Consider the following 21,799-nt stretch of genomic DNA (forward strand, 5'->3'; position numbering starts at 1 on the left):
GAAGTATCCTTTTTCCTTTTAGGGCGGTCGGGGATAGAAAATGAGGTGTTCCCCCCACCCCCATGTGAAACACCTAACCTAACCCTAGCACGGCGCATAGTAAGTGCTCAGTAAACATCACACACACGTGCGCGCGCGCACACACACACACACGTCTCCTTATCCAAGAGGCCTTTCCTGGCCACTGTATGTAAACAGTACCCACCTCACACTCTCGTCTTCCTTTTTCAGTTCTTTCTTTATCGATCTTTCCAGCCCATATCGGTATCTGTTTGTTTATTAACTCTCTGTCCTCCAGTCCCTCCGAAGCCCCACGAATGCAGAAATGTCTGTTCACGTCGTCTCATGGTTTATTCCCTGGAACCTGGGTAGGTGCCTAGTAAATATTTGTTGAATGGATGGGTCTCTATGTTAGAGACAAACTCTAGGCCCCGACTCCAGCCCAGAGAGGTAGAGTCACTCGCTCAGGATCTGCTCAGCTGCTGGCAATTGGTCTATCTGGACCCACAGCCTATTTTCTAATTTAAACCATTAATGCCTCCCTATTGGGCAAAACGAAAAACAGACAACAAAGCAGCACTAAGCACAGTGCCTGCAAGGCTCGGAGAACCTTAAGTGAAAGTGACAGCGCAGTGACAGCCCTCCACCAGGACCCCCTGCTTGGTGGTACCCCAGCTTTTCTGAGCAGTACCCTTTAACCAGTGAGTGCTAACTCTTCAAGGGAAGACACCATCCTGAGCGGCTTATGCGGGGCGGTGCCCAGATTAGAATGAGTCATGCCCCCCGTCCCCACAGGGCTGCCAGCCCATGAGGGCACTGGGGTTCTCTGCAGCAGCCCCCAACCTTTTTGGCATCAGAGACCGGTGCCCCTATGAGAATCCAATGCCTGCGGATCTGAGGTGGAGCTGAGGCGGTGATGCTAGTGCTGGGGAGCGGCTGCAAACACAGATGAATTTGAAGCTTTGCTGGCCCGCCGCTCACCTCCTGCTCTGCGGCTCATTCCTTATAGACCACGGTATCGGTCCATGGCCCGGGGGTTGGGGACCCCTGATCTAGAAAACGTTGAGTTCCTCGTGTGGTGCCTGTGTCCATACTCCAGGTCACCTCTAGAATATGTCCCTTTCTCTCCTGGTTGTCCTTTCTGTGTGTGTGTGCGTGCGTGTGCGTGTGTGTGCGTGTGCGTGTGTGTGTGTGTGTGTTTCCTCCAGGCCTGGGTTGGGGACTGAAGGAATAATGGAGGCAGAAACGGCCTCTGTTATCTGGACCTCGTCATCCCATTGTCCTCTGGTGTTTTTTACGGTTCCCATTTTTTAGATTAGGGAACCGGAAGTTCAGGGAGGTGTAAATACTGAGGCCGAGGTTTGAACCCAACCCCGAGAGGTCCCAAACGTCCCACCCCCTGCCCCCTGACTCCTCGAATGCTATACTTGGATTCTGAACTCACCAGTTATTGAGCAATAAAGACAGGCCGAGGGGGGCCGTGCCTGATTTCGTTTCTTCTTTGCTCATTGTGGTTTTTAAACTGTTTTCTCCAAATGAGGGGACTGTGCCTGTGAGAGGGAGCTGGGGCAGCATATGCTTTGCCTCGTTTCCTTGTGATTCTCTGGGTTACAGCAGTGAGCTGTGGGGACGGAGCTCACACGTTGGAGCGGCAGTGCCCGGGATTCAAGTGCAAGCCCGGCCTTCTAGTGGCCGTGTGACCTTTGTCCAGTAAGCAGTCTCTCTGGGCCTCAGTTTCTATATCTGTAGAAAGGACCCTTACTTGGAGAGGACCCTGAGGATTTGAGATCTTAAACATGAAATGTGAGGCACGCTGCCTGGTGTATAGTTGGCCATCAACGAGTGGTGGCTATTTATTAGTATTACCATGATTGTTGTATTTTAGCGTATAGTGTTGGACTTAAATGTTACTTCTCTGTCCCTCCTGAGGATGCAGACCAAGCCTTACTCATCTTGGCGCCCCCGCCTTCCAACACAGTTCTTGGCATGGGGTTGAGGGACCCTCTTCTAGGGCCTGTGAATGAATGAGTGCACGAGCACACGAATGGGCCAGTGGTTGGTCGGGGGCACTGGCCAGTTGTTGGGGGACGTGTTTCCTGGAGCCTTATCCCCTGTGGTCAGATTCAGGCCAGGACAACGGCTGGGTTGTCCCATTGTTCCCAGATAACGTCCCCTATCTTAACGTCTCCACGGGGCAGCCTCGGCCACACCCTGCTGTCCTGTGCTATCGCGAGCCTCACTTGGCCCGCCGTGAAGAAGGCGCTCGTGTGGCCGGCACTGCTGCCCGTCCCCTCCCTTCCCTCGGCGATAGCAGTTGTCTAAGGGGACATTTCTCTTCTTATTTATTTCTTTTTATTTTTATGATAGCGACATCGGTTAACAAAATCCAGTAAGTTTCGGATGTATATACGCATTGCGCTGTGTGTTCACCGCCCAGAGTTAGAGTTCTTTCTGTCTCTTTCTGGAACTTTCCATGTTTCAGTGAGGACCTAGAAAAATGTTAAAAATGCCTTCCATTATCCTGACTCTCTGTCATGTGACCTACGTCTTCCAGCCGGTGCATTACAGTCACCGTGTCTGATGGAAAAAGTCAGTCCCATCCCTAGTCTACGCTGGAGGAAACTGAGTCTTAAAAGGAATGAGATTGCTGGTGCCGCAGCCGGTGAGTGAGAGAGCCTTGGACCGTCACCAGCTCTGCACCTAAGTAGTGCTTCTCCCACCGCAGGGCCCTGTGTGGTTGTGTTTGTCGGTGTTCTGTCCCCATCTCTGTTTCCAGAAGCGGTTTGAAGCTGGGTCACAATATTAACGATCTAGGGCACTCCCAGGCTAGCTTCTTGTGACGTCCCAGCCATCCTAGAAGGTTTGTGGCATCCGGGCATCGTCGCACCGCCCCTGTGGGTGAGAAACGGTGGCCTGGAGAACCGAAGTGGCTTCTGGGGTTGAGACACTCCGGGGGGTGACACTTTCCTTCCTGCCCTGTTTCCCTTTGCTCTTGAATTTGACGCTTCGACCAGCTTTTCTCAGACTGAGTTAAACATTAGAATCGCCCGAGGAATTCAGAAATCTTGCTGCCAGGACCAGATCCCCAAAGATTTTAACTTAATCGGTCAGGAGTGGGGCCCGGGCCTTGTGGATGCCGCATCTCCCCAGATGATCCTAATTGTGCAGCCAAGTTGAGAACTGCTGTCTTAGATCTTCCCCCTTACAGGGATGTCAAGAAGCTAACGAGAAGCTAGCAGTCCCCAAACTCTGTTTCAGACCGTAGCTCCAGCCTTCTTAAAGCAAACCTTGACTCGGCCCTGCTCACCTTTGCTCAGGTTCATGGCGGCCCACATTTCAGAACTGACAATGCTGAAGGAGGAAGCGAGGGGTGAGGGGGTGGGGGTGGGTGGACAAGGGAGATTGGAGCAGTCCCCAAAGCTGCCATGTGTGTGTGTGTCCCTGCTGCATGCCGGGCACTGTTCTAAGCACCTTGCATATGTTAACTCATCCAATTCAGTCCACACATCAGCACTAAGAGGCCTCTGCTGATACTGTCCCCATTGCACAGATGAGAAGACGGTACATGGAGTAGATAAGTCACCTGCTTGGGCCGGTAGGGCCAGAGCTCGGATTTGAAGACAGAGCGCTGGCTCTGGAGGCACCATTATAACCACTCTGCCTGTTGCTTTGCAGAAGGATGTGAGAGCCGTGGTACCCTGGCTCCCACGTGGCTGGAGATGTGCCCTCGCCAGTCGATCCTTTGCAGTGATGGAGGGACATAGATCTGTTCTGTCACTGTGCTGTCCAAGAGTCCCTGTGACTCCCCACGGTGTCTGTAAGGGAAAGACAGACTCCATGAGGGACGCCCAGCCTGGCCACCAGCGGCCGTTCCCTTCACACTCCCTGCCGCGTATGCTGTGAGGACCGTCTGGAAGTCCCCTCCCCTTGCTCTCTCTGGTGAACTCCTACCCTCCAATACCTGCTTCAGATGTCCTGTCTCTCACATATGCGGGAAGAGTCGGTGACGCTTTCCTCTTTGTTCCCAGAGCTCCTGGTCCCTCCATCTCTGATGACACGGACCACAGCCTTTCTCGGTACCCTCCAGTAGCTCATGAGTTCCTCATGAGTGGAGCTCTGCCTTACTCACGTTCATTCTGTCCTTGGCGTCCACCATGTTGTCACCAGTGGACGGCCAGCCCCGCACATGGAGGGTGAGCTGCTTCGCCTCAGGGTCCACCTTGTTTCGGCCACGGAGACACATTCTCCTTATCGTCCGACAATCAGGATTTTCTGTTCGTAATGAATGCTTTCCTTCGAGGTGCCTCGGGCTCCAAAATACATAATTGACATTTATTGCGTTTTCCTAGATGTTAGATTTCCTAAAATCCCAGGCTATGATTTTAGAGGAATCTTGAGCTCCCTGGAAAATTGCCTGTTTCCAGCCTTGGGCTCTCTACATTCCTGACTTCTCAGGGCCCAGAAAAAAAAGGAAGAAAGCCAACCAATCCTGGGAACAGCCCATGTGAGGAGAGTGTAGTGTCTTGCATAGTGTCCAGCTTGGTTCCTGAACTTAGCCGTCATGGGACGGAGGAGGCAGGGGCAGGGGGCTTGGTTTCTCAGAGACCAGAGGTGAAATATCTCCTCATGTGCCATTGTGGGAAGGACAGTGGTCACTCACCAAGGCAGAGTAAGGAGCCTGGCCGGAGTCTGAGGGTGGAGGCGGCCACACGGGAGCCACTAGCCTGAGACTTCGCTCCCGCTACAGTAAAGAGGACAGAAGAGTCAAATTTAAAAGATGCGGAATGGATTCTCAGAGTTTATTCTACAGAAATACATGCATAGGTACAGGTGGATTGAATTGGATCTTCATCTCAACATTATTTGAAAGAACAAACAATGAGACACGATCTATCCATTTACTTATTTATGGCATACAGTGCCTAGTTTATAATCAGATGACTGGACATGTAAATGACAGGAAAGTGTGACCCAAACTCAGAAATAGAATTGAGCTAAATAGAATTGTGACCAAATAGAATTGAGCTGCTTCAGCTAAACTCACACTTGTGTGATAATCGATTATTTTTATTAAATAGACTTTTTTTTTTAGAGCAGTTTTAGATTCACACACAAAACAAATTAAGCAAGAAGTACAAGAAGTTCCCGCATACCCCCTGTCCCCACATACACACTGTCCCCACATACACACAGTCTTCCTGTCAACACCCGCCATCAGAGTGGTGTGTTTGTTCCAAATGACAAAGCTACATTGATGCATCATTATACCCAAAGTTCATACTTTATGTTAGGGTTCACTCTTGGTGTTGCACATTCTATGACGAATGTATAATGACATGCGTCCACCATTGTGACGTCATATGGAATAGTTTCACTGCCCTAAAAAAATCCTCTGTGCTCCTCCTATTCACTTTTCCTAATGAGACACAATATAAATGCTCCTCAGTTGGGAATTGGTTGATAACGATTATCCATAAAATAGAATACTATACAACTGTTTAAGAGAATTAGTGCCTTTATGAAGCAATGACAGTCTGGAAGCTACATTAACTATCACAAAGCAATGTCAGCCTTAATCATGTTGATTTTTAAAAGGAGAGCTTAGAACAGTGTGTAGAGTGTGCGAACAGCTATACTAACTCAGCCACCAATCCCAGACCAGCCACCTGTACTTCCTGCGTCTACACTTGACACACTCTGTTGTTCTTGCCTATTGCTGACCTGGAAGTCCAGGAGGCAGGACCTGGTCTGTCCATTCGTGGTGATATTGCCGAGGTTCAGCCCAGAGCCAGGCACGTAGTGGCCTCCCCACTGGTATCTGAATGTGTGAACCATTTCACAGTTCCACAGGTCCCTTCTGTCTGCTGCTTCTCAAATGCATGAGGCTGGAAGGGCAGCCCCGGAAGTCCCTTTTCCTAGGTCCTGTCCCTGACCTCCCCTCCCCTCCCTTCCCTTGACAGTTTCTCTGCTCTGTAAGGCCTCTTCAGCCACCCCAGGTTACAGAGACCAAGGAGAAGGGGGAGAGGCTCGAAATGGACCTCTGAGATGATCATATGTAGCTGACATTGTCAGTTCGGTCAGGCAGATCTGACTTCATTGATTCGTTCAGTTGTACAGGCCAGGCGACCGAGCCGCCGGATCAGACTTTGGTCTGACAGCACGCCGGTGAGTCAGACCTGCTGGGGTTTGAGGCCACGCTCTGGCTGTGTGAACTCGGCCATGTTCCTTAACTTTGCTGACTCTCGATTTCCTGATCTATCAAGGGATGCCAAAACTCTTCTCTTGAAGTATTGAGGGGATTAAATGTGCTAACATAAGTGGGAGTGCCCTTTGAGGAAGGAGGAAGGCGAAAGTGCTTATTGTGTAGGGAGAAAGTGAGGAAGGCCCCCCTCACTGAGAACTATTGTTCTCAGGTGCCTCCTCCTTCCTGGGGGGAGAAATCCCAACTCCAAGTCAGATACATTATAATTTGGCTCTTGCTCCTTTATTCAGTGCACTTGTCTCAGCCGCCCAGGGCTCTCAGCTTAAGCAAATAAATTATCCTGCTCCGCCTGGCTCTGTGTTCTGTAGCCAGCCATATGTTTGAGCTTGATAGAGATTCTTATCAGCAGGGTAATATTACCAGCGAGGGATGACATTGCTTATCAGAGGCCCTGCGGAATCAGAGATAGCAGTCCTTTCTTTCAGCCGCAGCCAGGCCTCCTGTGCAGGGCTGGCTGCAGGAGGGCAAGAGGGCAGGCCAGAGCCTGGGAGTGGGCAGCCTGGGCTGTGGTGGGCATCGCCCGCCCTCAGTTTTCAAGACAGCCATTCCCAGTAGCCTGTCTTGCCGGAAGTAGGCCATTTTGAGGTTTTTACATATGATAGAGGCCGGGCAGGGCCTGGGCGTGTGAATGAAGACGGAAGGCTGGAGCCCCTGAGGGTGAAAGGCAGAGCTTCGTGGGTGGGGCCTTGCGCTGGTACAGAGAGGCAGGTGGCCCCCAGCTGCGGAGCCACGTCCTATGGCATCTGCCTTGTGGCTCTGCAGAGCGGAAGCAGCTGAGGCCAGGCACCCACCAGAGTCTTGGCTGTGGGAGTGACGAAGTGGCGGGTCACCTCTGTGTCTTCCTCCAGAACCCCCCTGGTCTCTTCTGCCCTGCTTCGTGCCCAGGAGGCCAGTCTGTGTGGGCGGAACAGGATGGTGCCACACAGGGCTCTGCGCTCGCAGCCTCTGTTTGGGAGGCGCGGGCAGGATGGATCGGGGTGTGGTCAGGCTATTTATTCTGCTTCCTCCCCGCTCTGTCCCTGATTGACACAGGCAAGGCCTACACAGAGGGCCCTGCGTTTGAATCTTGATTTTGACACTCACTCGCTGTGCGATATTAGGCAAGTTGTTTAACCTCTCTGTATCTCCGTTTCTTCATTCATAATATTGGGGTGACCCCACTTTTCTTGCTGTGTCTCTCTTCCGCCCTGAGGTACTGGAGGAAGGGGCACTGCCGCCTCCGCCTGGGCCCGTCTGGAGCCACAGCTCCCTGCCGACTAAGCTCTGGTGTGGGCAGAGGAGGTCGGAGTGACCACATGATTTGGGTACTGCAGCCTCTGTTGGGGACAAGTGCTCAAGCTTCTTCCTCCCCTGATTTTTGGGAAGTCCTGTCCTGCCCAGCCCTGCTCTCAGATAATCATCTTGCTATCATCAGAAAGGGAAGGAGAAGTGGTTTTTCCCTCTCCCTGGACCTTGTCCAACCAGCGGTCCTGCCTGTGCTTCCGACGCGTTGGCCCCACTTCCTGTTTCCTTCCCTCTCTCCTCTCCTCTCCTGGACTTCACGCTGGGCGTGCTGAGTTCTCCTGTTTTACTGAGTTTCCCTGTCCCTCACCTCCTGATGGCCAAATCCAAATTCTGAACACACAGCTCTGACCATGTGCCTCTCCACTTAAACTAACCTGGCCTCTTAGCGTGGCATTTAAGGACCCCCTAAACGTCCCCCCACCCTCTGATCCCACCCCGGTCGCCTCTGAACCTCTCATGCGGGGCATCAGTCCTGGTAGGTGGGTCTCGTCCCTGTCTTTCCAACCTGCCACTGTCTTTCTTTGACTTTCATGCTTCTGTCCCGCCTCTCCGCCCCTCTGCATGCTGGGAGTGCCTTCGGCAGCTTCTCTTTACTGCGCTTTGCAGATGTTGCGATTTTTACAAATGGAAGGCAAGGCCCTCCACCAGCAGAAAGGTCACGGCTCGCTTTGTTTAAGCGATCTGGAACCGAACCGGCAGCACCTCCGAGCCGTGCCTGTGCACACGTCGGTATCGTCATCAGCCTGAGCGTTCTGACCTGTGAGACTGTGCGAGGTAGTACCAGCTGATGTCCGAACGAGCTCCTCGGAAGGGCTGTGTTTTCCTGAGCATGTTCCATCCCTCCGAGGTGGACCAGAGGCAGTGGTTTATGAGACAGGAACGGGGTGAGGTCAAGTTTCCCAGCTGGCTTTGGAGCGGACCAGAGTTTCTTCAAGATGATGACAATGCTCCCGATTAATTATCATAACGAGTCTTCTGTTGTCCCGTCTGACAGTCGGTTGCAGCCCCAGTCGAGGGGACCGACTGGTGGGCTGGGGCAAGGCCAGCACATGCCATCATGGGCCCAGCTGGTTCCGTCCTTGTGTTTCACAGGTCCCTCATACAATGGGTTTCAGGGAAAAAGAAATTTCCTGGCCTGCTTGATACCAATTAGAAGGAAGCAGCTGGCTTCGACGAGGGCAAGGAAACAAAATGCAGGGAGAGCGATAAGCTCTTGCCAGTCCAGGGAGCTGCTGGGTGGCTGCAGGGAGCGTTCGGAGGTGGTGGCAGGTGTGCCGTCTCGCACAAGGTAAGTCGGAATCCGGAATCCAGCATGGCAATAGAGGGGTCTTAACCAGCAGGAGGAGCAGAGCCCGGATGTGGGGTTCCTGGGTTTGGAGGTTCTGTCAATGACTTACTGTGTTGCTACAGAGTGAGTGACACACCCTGTCCCCTAGTTTCTTTATAGTGGCAAAGTGGAGTTTGCTGGACTGTCTCTCCAGTGAAAAGTGAGAGCTATGGCGATGACCTGTGTGTGCTTAAGACGAAGCTCCAGAGAAGCACGGAAAGAACTCGACAGTTGTTTGGAGATCACCAAGCTAACGCGGGGAGCTGAGTCCCATAGAGGCGGAGTATGGTGCCCGGTCACTCAGCCAGCTCAAGGCGAAGCCAGCTCCTGGGACCAACTGCGGTTTTCTTCCTCCTTTTCCAGTAGATGTTCCATGCCACCATCTTTGTTCCTGTCACCTTTGTTCCTTGACAGAAGCACCTACGGTCCCTTTCCGCCATGCCGGTTGACTTCGTACTCTGGGCTTTTTCCTGAGTGGCTTCGGTGTAGCCGGTGGCCTCTTGCCACACGCATTAGGCATCTCCGGTTTCATTCGACAGCCTCTGACTGCGCGTCTCATCTGTTTTGCTAGTTGTGTGGTCCGTACAGGTAAATCACGACTATAGGCTGGGAGTGTTGGGTCCAGGTCTGCAGAACTAAGGGGAAATGCCGTGTGATAATTAATGACAGGTGTCACCTTGACTAGGCCATGGTCCTGTTGGTTCTGTTTCTCTGGAGAAACCTGATAAATGTGTGCGGACTTTAGAATGACACGGATTGAGGTCCAAATTTCAGAACTGGCACTGCCCAGGTTATTTCTGTAACTTCGCTGGGCTTCAGTTTCTCTGTCAGTGAAATGGAAATAATATGAATCCTTGCTACATGGGTGGTAATAAAGGCTAAACAGGACGATTAATGTAAAAGCACTTAATATACTGCCTGGCACAGCGCCCAGCAAATAATGCTGATTCTTCTACAGGTCGTAGTTGTCTGTGACCCACGTACGTGCACGAGTCACTTATCTACTCGCCGCCCCACAAGCCACCCCAACTCTTAGTGGCTTTAAACAAGGACAGCTTATTTCCTCATAGTCTCGTAGGGTGGCTGAGTCCTGCTGGGCGGTTCTTCTGTCCCACTTGGAGTCATCTGGAGGCACTTGTGGCCGCATTCATGCTGAAGCTGCGAGGCCAACGTGGCTTCACTCATACCTCCAGTGCCTCAGTGGGGGTGATGAGTGGCTGGGGCATCTTTTCCACGAGGTGTCATCATCAATCGTCCAGCCTAACCTTCAGAGGATGGAACCTGGGTTCCAAGTGACCGGTAAAGTGAAAGCCACCTGGCCTCCCAAAAGCTAGACTCAGAACCAGCCCACATCCCGAGCGCTGGACGCAGAACCGGCCCACACCCCGAGCGCTGGACGCAGAGCCGGCCCACACCCCGAGCGCTGGATGCAGAGCCGGCCCACACCCTTCCATCACATTCTGCTGGACGGACGGGCAGCCACACGCCAGCCCAGACTCAGCGGCAGGAGCGACCGGCTCCACTCGCAGCGGGAAAGACGGCAGCTCGTACAGAAATGGGAGGAATTCTTGGCAAACGTCGCTGGCTCCGCCCACCCCAGGGCACGAGTCGCTTTCTGTGTCTGCGAGTCTCAGTCTCTATCCTCTTTAACCTCCAGGATTATCTGTTCCGAGGTAGTGAGCACAACAGAAACGCTGGAGCCAGCTTGTCTTGCTGCAGATCTTGCCTCTGCCACTAACTAGCTGTGTGGCCTTAGGCAAGTTTCTTATCTCTCCGTGCCTCAGGGTCTTCATCAAGGAAATGGGGATGTTATCCGTTCCAGAGCAGAGCATGTGCGAGGATTAACTGAAATACATCTGTGTGTGGAGTGTCTGTGCATATGCATGCCTGTGTATATATGGCTGTGGACCTATACACGTATGCACATACGTATATGTGAGTGTGTGTATGCATAGGCATGTTCATACACATAAGCGTGTCTATATTTGTGTGTGCACATGTATGTGCATGTGTGAATGCATATGTACATGTGTCAATATACGTGTTGATATGCGTGTGTGTGTGTGTGTGTGTGTGTATAAATCTAGTACATAGCTCATAAGGATTTTCCTGGTTTATACGTATGTTTGTGCCTTGCGCGGAAGTCCCAACCTGCCTTGCCCTGCGTCTGGTCCCAGTGTTTTCTAGATAATTTTAAAGTTGGACCTGAGAGCTGCCGCCTAGCTGGGTCTCGAACGGAGGCCTTCCAAGGCTAATTAATGACTGTGCTAAAGCCTGCCCTTGGGAAGCATCAGAAGTATCAGTGGGTCCTGGTAAAATACCAATTATTCCTGGGCCCCAGCCCTGGCCTGTTGAAACTGAGAGAGACTGAGAGTTTGACTATTTAACCAGTCGCTCTGGGGCTTTTTGCTGGGAACTCCCACGACGCTGCTTTTCCTGGTGGCTGGTCTCCTGGCTGCCCAGTGCTGCCTCCGGTGGTACCATCTTCACTCTGATTACGATGCTCTCCTTTCCCCTCCCAGAAATACCTGCTACGTTCTACTCCTACACAGCCAGGATCCCAAAGGCGTGCAAAGCACCGGGCCAGTCTCATGTTTGAATTTCCATTCCAATTTAGCATTCCCACCTCCCCGAGGAGGACGCCGTATCCTCGTGTCACCTTTTCCAGGCTGAGCTGAGGTCAGGTTTAGCTCCGGGTGGCCAGACCACCCTGGGCCTCTCTCCCTTTCATTACCAGCTGATTTCCCCCAGGGTACAGCTTCTGGGTGTTGCAGCCCATTGCTTTGTTAGTTCCCTGAATCTTCCCACTAAGAAAAAAACACAGAGCACTGAGGCTGTATAATATAGTGCTCTAAGTATTACCCTACGAGAAAGATATATTTCAATAATTTATCCTGAAGCTAGGCGATAATAAGTAATTTACGAAAGGATGTGGAGCCAGCATTCAAACCCTCGTCCACCTCGCCTCTAATATACCAGAGATGAGACAAGTGAGATTTCTTTCAAGGTTGTAGGACCTAAATCCCTTTAACGTCCCTTTAACGTAGTTGAGCAGAATCTCACAGAGGAAATTTTTTCCCATTTAAAATGTGCAGACTGCCCTTGGGGTTCCAGAAAGTCAGGAGCCGCCTGGCGCTGGCCGCACGGGAAGGCACACGGTGTGTGAGGCTGGCCGGGGTGCGGCCGCTTGGAGTCAGGCTGCTCACTGCCTGCCTCTGTCCGGTCTTTCGGTTGTAAACATGTTTTCCTCCTCGCACTTTGGAATCCGTCGTGGTTTAAATTCCAGGTTGTAAACCCTTGTAGACAGGGGTTCGGATCTTGGCATTAACCCGCCCCCCAGTTACGTGTGCAGGGCTGGGTCGCTGCTAAGGGCTTTCTAAACTTTAGCCGATGCTCACAGCTCCGTGGAGAGAGAAGATGCCGAGGCAAACAGCCTTCCGTGGGGGAGTCACCGGCCTGGCTTCAAGCCCAGCACGTCTCATCACGCTACCGGGAGTCCTTTGTTTAAGAGGTCGTTACCTGAGTGTGTGTGAAGGGTAATGGAGGCTGCATTCGAATTATGGAGAAAATCGCCTCCCTTCTTCATGAGGGATTTCCCTGTCCCCTCTGCCCGCATGGTGGAACAGCTGACCACTGCGTGCACTGATGCGGGTGCCCGACCCGCTTCCCCAGGGAGCCTGGAGCTCTTTCCATCCGCCCCACCTGCCTCCAGGGACTCCGTCGCTGTCCCTGGCTTGTGATGGACTCTCCTAGTGATGTGTCGGCCGAATTAATAAATAACAATTGCACATTACCAATCAGACTACTTTGGGAGTGTGGAGCTCCTGTCTGGGCACCCGTTGGCTGCATTTCTTATTACAGAGCACTAACTACCTCTTCCGGAAAAATCCCCAAGTCCAGACAAACTAAAGAAAGAAGCTAAAAACATTCAGAGATGACTAATTAAATGAACAGATACATATGTGCATACACACACACACACACACACACACACTTAAAATTGTTTGGTCATATATATTAGCTTGTAGGCTATTCAGGTTGCCATGTACCCCTTATGGAGTTTGGACCCATCTCGCCTTCCACCGTCTCCTGAACCCCCACGGCAGGAAGCTGGCACGAACGTGCCCATTGCAGCCTCTTCTCTTTGGCACGTAGCACAGACCAGACACAGGGCCATTCACAGCCTACGTGTTCCTTCTTCAGAGGGTCTCCGTCCCTGCGGACTGTGTGATGCCCCTATTCCCCTTCCAGCCCTTGATTTCTGTAACACGCGTCTCTAATTAATTAAATCATGATTCGTGGTGTTTGGAGCCAAGCCCGAGTGGGTCTGTTGTGTTCTGGTGGTCGGCATGGTATTTTATAATGGTCAGAAGCAAGGGCTTGTGTCAGAAACACCCGGATGTACTACGGCTCTGCCCTTGTCATCTGAGTTACCGCGTGACCCGCCTCGCACAGTGATGGTGACTTTTAAATGAGATGGCACGTGAAGAGTGCCGCACACTTCACAGCCTCCCCCGGAAGAACATTCAGCCGTTGTTGCTTGGGGTGTGGTTGGTGGGTGGCGAGTGCCTACACTGTGCCCGGCATTGTTCTGAGCGCTTTACATCAGGTTGGCAAATTGCGGGTCATCGGCCATATTCCACCCACCACCTGTTTTTGTAAAGCCCACGAGCTAAGAATGGTTTTTACGTTTTTAAATGGTTGAGAAAAAAAGTCGAAAGAACAGTCATATTTTGCGATGCATGAAAATTACGCAAAATGTAATTTCAGCATCCATACGTAAAGTTTTATTGGAACACAGCATGCCCTTTCTTTTGCATAAGTCTATGGTGGCTTTTATGCTACAGTGACGGAGATGAGTAACTGGGACATAGATGGTGTGACCCATAATGCTCAAAATACTTACTGAAAGAGTTTGCCAACCCTCGGATTTCATGTATGAGCTCATCTAATCCTGCACAAGGCAGGCTGTTATTGTCACCATCCTCATTGTACACATGGGGAAGCGAGGTACAGAGAAGTTAAGAAATTGCCCAGAGTCACTCATGGCTTGAAAGTGGTGGAGAGAAGGGTTTGGTTCCCAGAGCTGGGCTCCTAATGGTTCCACTGTAGGGCATGGCGCTGGCCTTCGCGGGTGAGGGACGTGAGGCACGAAGAGATGAGGTCGTGCACCCATGAGTGGCAGAATCCGGATTTAGAACCAGTCCAGGGACCTTGGAGCTGTTGATCTTTCTCTGATAACGGACTCTTTCCACCTCTGCAGTCTCCTGGCATCACCTGCTAGATACAGGACCAAACGCACAGAGGCATTCAATCCATCCTGAGAAATTCAGGAACCCGAGAGCAGCGAGCTGGATGGCACGGCGAGATATGGTTATGCACTGAATTCAGACTTAGTAAATGTTTGTGGGATGAATGAGTGGATGGATCTGGTTAATAGTTTCTGAACTCTCAAGAGTTTAGACTCTGGAGACAGGATAGGGACCCCTGGGGAAAGCAGTGGACCCCAGGACCTTGTCAAGGGAACGAGACCTTCCTGGACGTCAGTCAATGCTCTTCCAGTGGTGTGGGGGAGCTTGGGCCACAGTGCCAAACACTGTTCTTCAGTTAAAATTCCACTAAAGAAAACCGCTGTCATTTCCACGCCTCTGGCTTTGCTTTTGTTAATTATGAATGTTTGGTTTCTTTAAACGGCTTTGTTGAGATAGAATTCTCATGCCATACAGTTTACCAATCTTGGGACATTTCCAAGACCTCAAAAAGCAAGTCTGGACCCTTACTATCGCTTCCCAGCCCCCTTCTACCCCCAGTCCTAAGCAACCTGTAATCTACTTTCTGTCGCTGTTCGGGATGTTTCCTATAACGGGATCATAGGAAATGTCTTTCATGACTGGCTTCGCTCACCTGGCACGAAGTGTTCAGGGTTCATCCACGATGTCTCGGGTATCTGTACTTCATTCCTTTCTATGCCCGAATAATATTCCATTGTATGAATATAACGCCACATTATATATGTTCCTTCATCGGTTGATGGACATCGGGTGGTTTCCATCTTTTGGTTATTATGAATAATGTGGCTCTGAAGGTTTATGTACAAGATTTTGTGTGGATGTAAGCTTTTATTTTTCTTGTGTATGTAAACCTAGGAGTGGAATCGCTGGGTCATATGGTAACTGTGTGTAACCTTTTGAGAAAGTACCAGGTTGTTTCTCAGGGCGCCTACCCTGTTTTTCATTCCCCCTGGGACGTGCCATTCATTCATGCTCCTCTTTAAACATAACTTGATTCCATGTATATGGATTTTTAGAGCATGCAAAATTAGTTAACGGTGCTAGAAGTCTGTACAGTGGTTGCCTCGGGGAGGAGGGCAGAGACCCCGATGAGAAAGGCACAGGGCACTTTGTGGGAGAGGGAAATTTTTTGTGTGTGTCTTGGTGGTTTACTGCTTTTTGGTGTATGCATTTGTCAAAACTCATCAAACTGTTCATTTAACATCTGGACATTTCACTGGGTGTTAATTATGCCCAAATTAAGGAAAAAAAAAAAAAAGCACACACACGAAAAAAGCATAAGTGGAAAGGGGAAAAAGAAAAAATATATAAATTATGTCATGACATGACTTAAGCTTACCCACCTTCCTCTGGACAGAGGGCCTGTGCCTGGCAGGCAAGGCCAAGTGTAAAGGCTTTTAATTGATGTGATTAACTACATCTCAATAGGGAGCCTCGTTAACATCTAGGGGAAGGAAAAGGAGGTTATTTTCCACTCTTCCAACTAGGGGATGCTTGGAAGGGGGTCAGGGGGGCACTTGGAGGGCTGAGCCCTGCAATGGGAGGAAGGGGCTGCATTTACCTTTGTCATTAAAGATACATTTAAAAAAAAAAAAAAGTTGTTTTCTCGGTCGCTGCCAAAACCGCCCTCCATTTTCATCTATGGGGAGGAGGAAACTAACCGGATTTTTAAAAATATGTTTTTCAAGGCTGCATCATCCACTAGAACACAGCATTTAGACAGAACACTCTTAATCCTTCCTAAATGCATTAGTGGCTGACGAACAGACAACAGGAAACAAACAAAAACAGAAGTGAAAGGTTTTCTCTCTCCCCCTTAGAATATGCAAACAAATTCATGAATGGACATAAATTCACAGAATATTAGGTTTGGGCAAGCCTCATTAATTATCCACATTAAAGAAAATCAATATTATAAAATTTTTTAAATTACAAAAATTGCTACATTTTGTTGGCTAGAAACAAACATATTTGGCTAGGGGAAAAAAAAACGCCTAAAAGTATAAACAACACTATTATTTTGGGGAGGATGTGATTATATGTGCTTTTTTTTTTCCTGATTGCTTATCTATGATTTACTTTTTTCCAATGGCCATTTATTGCTTATGCATTAAATCGTTAAGGAATTATTTTAGTCCTCTCACTGAAGAGATGTTTCCTTGGGTTTTCCTCTCTCTGGAGCAGACTCCCCTTCCAGCTAACTATGGGGTTAGATAGGTCAGGGTTTGATCACGCAGGATCTTGGGGGAAGTCACAGATCTTTTCAATACTCTCCCCGATGAATTGGTGTCAAATGTACACGGGAAAAACTCCAGCATAGTACTTGACCCTCGGTATCAGTTCCTTCTTTTCCAACCCGCTTTTAATCAGATACATTCTTGGTGCCTGGTAGCACTCAGCATTAAAGTCTAGAACAGCGGTCCCCATGCTTTTTGGCTCCTAAGAGAATCTAATGGATGATCTGGGGTGGAGCTGAGCCGGTGATGCTAGCGCTGGGGAGCGGCTGCAAACACAGATGAACCTTCCCTCACTCTCTCGCCATTCACCTCTTGCAGTGCTGCCCAGTTCCAGTACCGGTCTGTGGACCGAGGTTGGGCTGCATCCTTAAAAGCTTAAATACACCTGCACAGGATATTTGGTGTGTGTGTCTGTGCGCACATGCACACAAGCAGGTATGCAGCACTCGTGTGCGTGGCTCAACATTAAAGAACACCTCCCTCCCGTGCATGAGTTAAGACTGCTCGCAGCTGGAACTAATATCTATCACAAACCAAAGGTAGAACGAATTACAGCAAGCATCGAGGTGACAGCACCATTTATGTTCTCCCCTGTAGCACGGTCCCTGGCATGTGGCTTGGGTCTTCAAGCATTGTGCCGGATATGTTGGAAATGTTCTCTTCCTGCAGATCAGGATAGTTGAATGCTGTCCCAGGCCGAGTGTATTGTTTTTTTTTTTTTTCTCCCCGCCCCTAGGGCTGGGGGAGGGCCTCAGCAGAGAGTGAGTCAGGGTTTTGCAAAATGTGTTTACCCTGGTGGAACATGCAGGGTACACGTGGGCAGAAGAGATTTGCAGGCAATCAAAACAGGAGTCATGAGCCGTGATCTCTGTTTCGCCTCCTTTTTTTCTGCTTTCTTTCTCCAGAATTGCCTCTAGAAGCCCCTGTTCGCTGCTTCTTTTCCTGGCAGTGGTTTTCAGACTTTAGTTTGCAAATGATCACCTGGGAAGCTTGTGAAATGCAGATTCCTGCACCCCTCCCCCACCCCCCACCAGGTTTTCTAACTCAGCAGCTCTGGGCGGGGCCCGGGAAATGGTCCATTTGACCAGAGGGGCACTAGAAGCAGAGTGCCTGGGACTTCTCAGGATTGCAAACGAGGTTGAGAACAAAGGCAATTGTTAGTTTCAGAAAGTAAAAACAAAGCTGAAAGATTCAAATAGTGATACATATTTATGTAACTTTATAGCAGTTTATCAGATACAGCTCAGCTTTTGCAGACAAATAGGAATTATTTTTAATGTAGGTTCTGCATAAGTCTAATATATCTGATATGCTATATGCCAGGCCTACAAAAGCCTGGGAAAAGCCCTAACCTCGTGGACCTAGCTCTGAGAAATAAAGCCCGAGATGATCTCTTGTTTTCAGCATTTCGTTCGGAAGGGCCCTTAGAAGTGTTCTTTAACGCCCAGCTTTTACCATCGGGAAACCAAAATCTAGAAGGAGGATGACTTGTTCAAGGTCATGTAACAAGTTTCTCGGAGAGTCTGGACTAGAGCGCAGAGTTTACAGCTCACGTGTGTGCACATGCATGCGGGGCTTGTTACGTGTCCCTCAGTGGTCTCTTTCTTTCCCATCTCTCTTTCACTTTGGCTTCTCTCCCTTTTGTTCCTCGTGTCCTCAGGCCAGTCTGGCACCCAGTCTGGAACCCCGAGGGGTGCGGAGGACGGTAGTGTGGGGTCTCGGGGTGGAAACTGCTAAGCAACAGGCAGTGCATGTGACAAAGCCAATCTTCAGCTTAATTCCCTGCAGAAGAAGGGTTGAGTCGCTCCCTTGAAGCCAAGGCATGAAAAGCTGGCAGACTTCTCAGCACCCACTGAGCACCTACTAGGTGTTAGGTGTTGGGTGCAGTGGGGAACGGCAGTGAACACAGCTGACAAAACCCCTGCCCTCAGGGAACTTACATTTGTTCATCCGTCCATCCATTCGACAGGTACCTGCTGAGCACCGTACTACATGCCCTACTACAGCACCCTACTACACCCGATCTGAACAAGGCAAATACGGAGCTTAGATTCGAGTGGGGGAGACAGGCAGTAAGTAAGACACCAGATCCATGCACAAATAAGACATTGCTAAATACTAGGAAGAGAGTTAAAGAAAATAATGAGGAGTGGGGTGGTGGGGTGCAGGGCACCCCCGGGGACAGGGCGGTACTTACTCCAATGCTAAGTGGCCTCTCGCCGCATACAAACCAGCAGCTTATTGACAAGCACATGGCCTTTGGGGGTAAAGACCTGTTGCATCTTGAAATACCACCGCCCTGTAGTAAGGTGACATGTTAGTATCGCAGCTGGCATTTGTTGGCCGCGGACTCTGAGCTGGAAACGGCTTCCATCGCTCTTAACCTGCATCCTCTCCCTCAGTTATCACGGCGTTGCGATGCGGTTGGTGGTACTATTCGTATCGTGTCGGTTTGCGGAAACCGAGGCACAGGAAGGTAAGCGACTTGCTCGGTCACAGGGCTAAGGAGTCTAAATCAGGATGCCCACCTAGGCAGCTTGCCTCCACCGCTGTGCCTTATGACTTCTAGATTTCCTACCTTCCTTTCCCGGGGACTGTAAGGAAGTCGGTGTGAAGTTGGGAGGAGAGCGTGGGCTACAGAGTCAGGCCCATGCTTTGCTATCCGGACCCCTCAGCCTCCCTGAGCCCCAGGTTCCTCATCGGTAAGATGGGAGTGAAGATGCCTATCTTGCAGCGTCGTTAAAGGGGCCAAAGGAAATGGTAATATTTTAGGGCGTTTGCCACTCGGTAAATGTTTTAAGACATTTTAAAATAAATTCTTGCTGGTCGAATGAATGAATGGTGAATTCCACATGCCCTGAAAGGTGATGTACTTAAACCTTTCATTTTTTTCTGACTCTCTGCCTTCTGGAGATTAGGATTGGACTTTCTTGCCTGCTGTGACCAGTTCTGGCCAATGAGTAATGAACAGAAGTGGCATGAAATTCCTGGGTCTTCACCCTGGAACGCTAGCGAGAGGCCCTCCAGAGGTGTGCTTCTGTCCCTGTCTGTCTGTCTGTCTGTCTCTTTCTCTCCAGCCCTGTGCCCTTGTGCCTGGTAATGTTCCTTTCAGTCCGATCTGGATGGTGCTAGCAATGAGTGCCATCTCTGGCTGACCGTGATGGACAGATAGCCTGAGTGAGCAATTAATTTTTACTGTTTTAAGCCACTGAAATTTGAGAATACATGTTAGTGCAGCATAGTATTGCTGCTCCTGACTGACCGAAACTGAAAGGCAAAGAGATTTGAGCTGCCTCCCCCTGGATCGATTGGTAGGGTCTGCCTGGAGCCCTGAATGGCCAGGCATTCTGAGGTCCCATCTGGGCACCGAAGGATTGATGATGTCTGCCGTGCTCACAGGTGGGACCTGGAGGCTCTGGCGTCTCACGCTTCCTTCCCTGCTGTACTTCTTGGAGGCGTTCCTAACTGGATTCTTTCTCTAGTGCATCCTGAGGGCGGCCCCAGACGGCCCACCCCATAAACCTCTCTCATTGGCTTTACGTGGTCTTCACCCTTCTCTTCCTCGGCACAGACTCCTCTGCTTGGCTTTCGAGGTCCTCAAAGTTCTGGCCCAAACATACTCTCTCAGGACTCCCAAACGTTCCTTTCTGTTGTAGCATCGAGGTGCTCCTCGCTGGTCGCTGAGCAGGCAGTCCCTCCTCTCTGCTGCAGGCTCAGATCTCAGGCCCCTCTGCTGATGCCGCCCGTCCACCCGCCGTCCACCTATATCGTCATTTTTCAAAGCGGGATCTCAGAGGACTTCCCTTTGCAGCTCACGCTGACCTGCTCTCCTGCACCCAGCCCGGACAGCGCCCACACTCCATCAGTCTTTGTCCTGTTTCGTTATCTTTCGCTTCATTCCTCCATGGTTATCTAGCATTCCTCATGTTGAAATCTTGACTCCCTAACTAGGTTCTGCCCTGGAAGAATGGCCTCGGTGTCGCAATTCCTCACTGCAGTGTCTTGGTGATAACAGGCGCTTGAGAACTATGTTTTTAAAGAATTGGTTGGATTGGTGGTGCCGGGCCGGGGAGCAGTATTTATGTCCACTCCCTCCCTGAGCATTTTCCTTCAAATCCAGAGGTCACTTTTGAAGCAGCCCAGCTCAAGGCACTGGTGTTATAAACTCTGGGACAAGAGAAGCACAGATGTCCTGGGAGGTCGAGCCAGGAAGAGGATCTGCTCTAGGAGGCACACTTCCCAGGGGACCTGAGGTTTAAGTTGAGCTGGGAAGAAGGTCCGAGAATTAATCTGACCTTGGGGCAGTGGCGTGCTGGACAGATGGAGGCAGGTGTGAGCAGGAGATGCCAGGGAGGTTAAAAACAAGCTAAAGAAAGAAAGAAAGCCCCCAGTCCCAGAGCCTGAATCCACCCAAGCACACCTCTGATTTTTGCTCCTGCACGTTCCCTGTCTCTGCATGCCTCCGGTGTGTGCACGCCTTTTATAGAGATGCGTTCTCAGTGGAGGAAGGATTTTTTTCATTGCAGTTTTTCGTGCAAACGTTCCTTCTTGTTATTCCTCCGTTTTTTCTTTCTTTCTTGGGAAGCCTTAGGCTGACACCCCACACTTACCCCCTTAGTTTCCCACTGTCCCATTGCCCACACCACTGCCTGGGCCTGCCTGTGTGGGAGAGATCTCTCTATGTGCAGAAAACCTTTTTTCAACGATGAGAGTGTTCAATGCAGTTAGCATTAGCGTAATGGCTAGGTGGAGAGCCAGAGGAAAGAGCAATTAGGGAGACTGTTTTACAGACTCTGTGGATGTCTAGCCCATGTGCTGTATGCTAGAAACTAATAATAAAATAAAGTTAAAAAAAATGTGAGCGCTCATAAACAGATATAAGAGGAAAATGGAGCGTCACTGAACTTGGGGAAGAATTCACCTTCCTGGGAGTCAAAGTAATGCTCACCAGCAAGTCACCGAAAGATTAGAATAACAGCTTTTGCAGTTTATTCTAAGAATTTGCAGGGACCCTGAAAAGCACCTCCGTTGCTGGTGGCAGCATAAACTGGTCTTTTGGAAAAACTATTCGTTAAGAGTTATCAAGGCGTCGCTTTGAGCTTTTGTCCTCATTGAGGGAATGTATTTCAAAGACTCATTACAGGAGAAGAGAAGGCAGTGGTGCTCAGAAAGGGTTTTTTTTTTTTTTTCTTTTTTGAAACTGGGTGTATTTAGGGGGAAATCTGAAACAAATGTCACCCAGGGATACATGGTGCTTCTGTGCCCCTGAATCTTTCACAGACACCCGAGGGACCATGATGGAGAAGAGGTAGCCACCTTAAAAAGAGCAGTGACAAATTGTGGTGTGACAATTGATACGACATTGTGCCTTTCCCAGAATTATGGACAGTTAGAGAGA

The 21,799-nt window shown here is 50.2% G+C and overlaps 1 protein-coding gene across 36 annotated transcripts in view; it reads left to right on the plus strand.

Annotated features, from left to right (window-relative positions):
* LOC105292562 overlaps positions 1–21,799 on the plus strand; it is a 713,386-nt gene that overhangs the window by 189,003 nt on the left and 502,584 nt on the right. For 24 of the 36 annotated variants that reach the window (XR_002780497.1, XR_002780494.1, XR_002780499.1 and 21 more), the window contains exons 5-6: positions 8,639–8,834; positions 8,983–9,461. The exons of 4 other annotated variants lie outside the window; for them this stretch is intronic. The gene's annotated coding sequence lies outside the window, so the exon portion shown is untranslated. Of the gene's footprint in view, positions 1–3,380; positions 4,194–8,638; positions 8,835–8,982; positions 15,462–21,799 lie in introns of those variants that run through there. 8 more of the 36 variants (XR_002780492.1, XR_002780491.1, XR_895922.1 and 5 more) reach the window with 4 other exon arrangements.

The sequence above is a fragment of the Pteropus vampyrus genome, unplaced genomic scaffold, assembly GCF_000151845.1.
Source record: "Pteropus vampyrus isolate Shadow unplaced genomic scaffold, Pvam_2.0 Scaffold59, whole genome shotgun sequence".
Taxonomy (NCBI): Eukaryota; Metazoa; Chordata; class Mammalia; order Chiroptera; family Pteropodidae; genus Pteropus; species Pteropus vampyrus.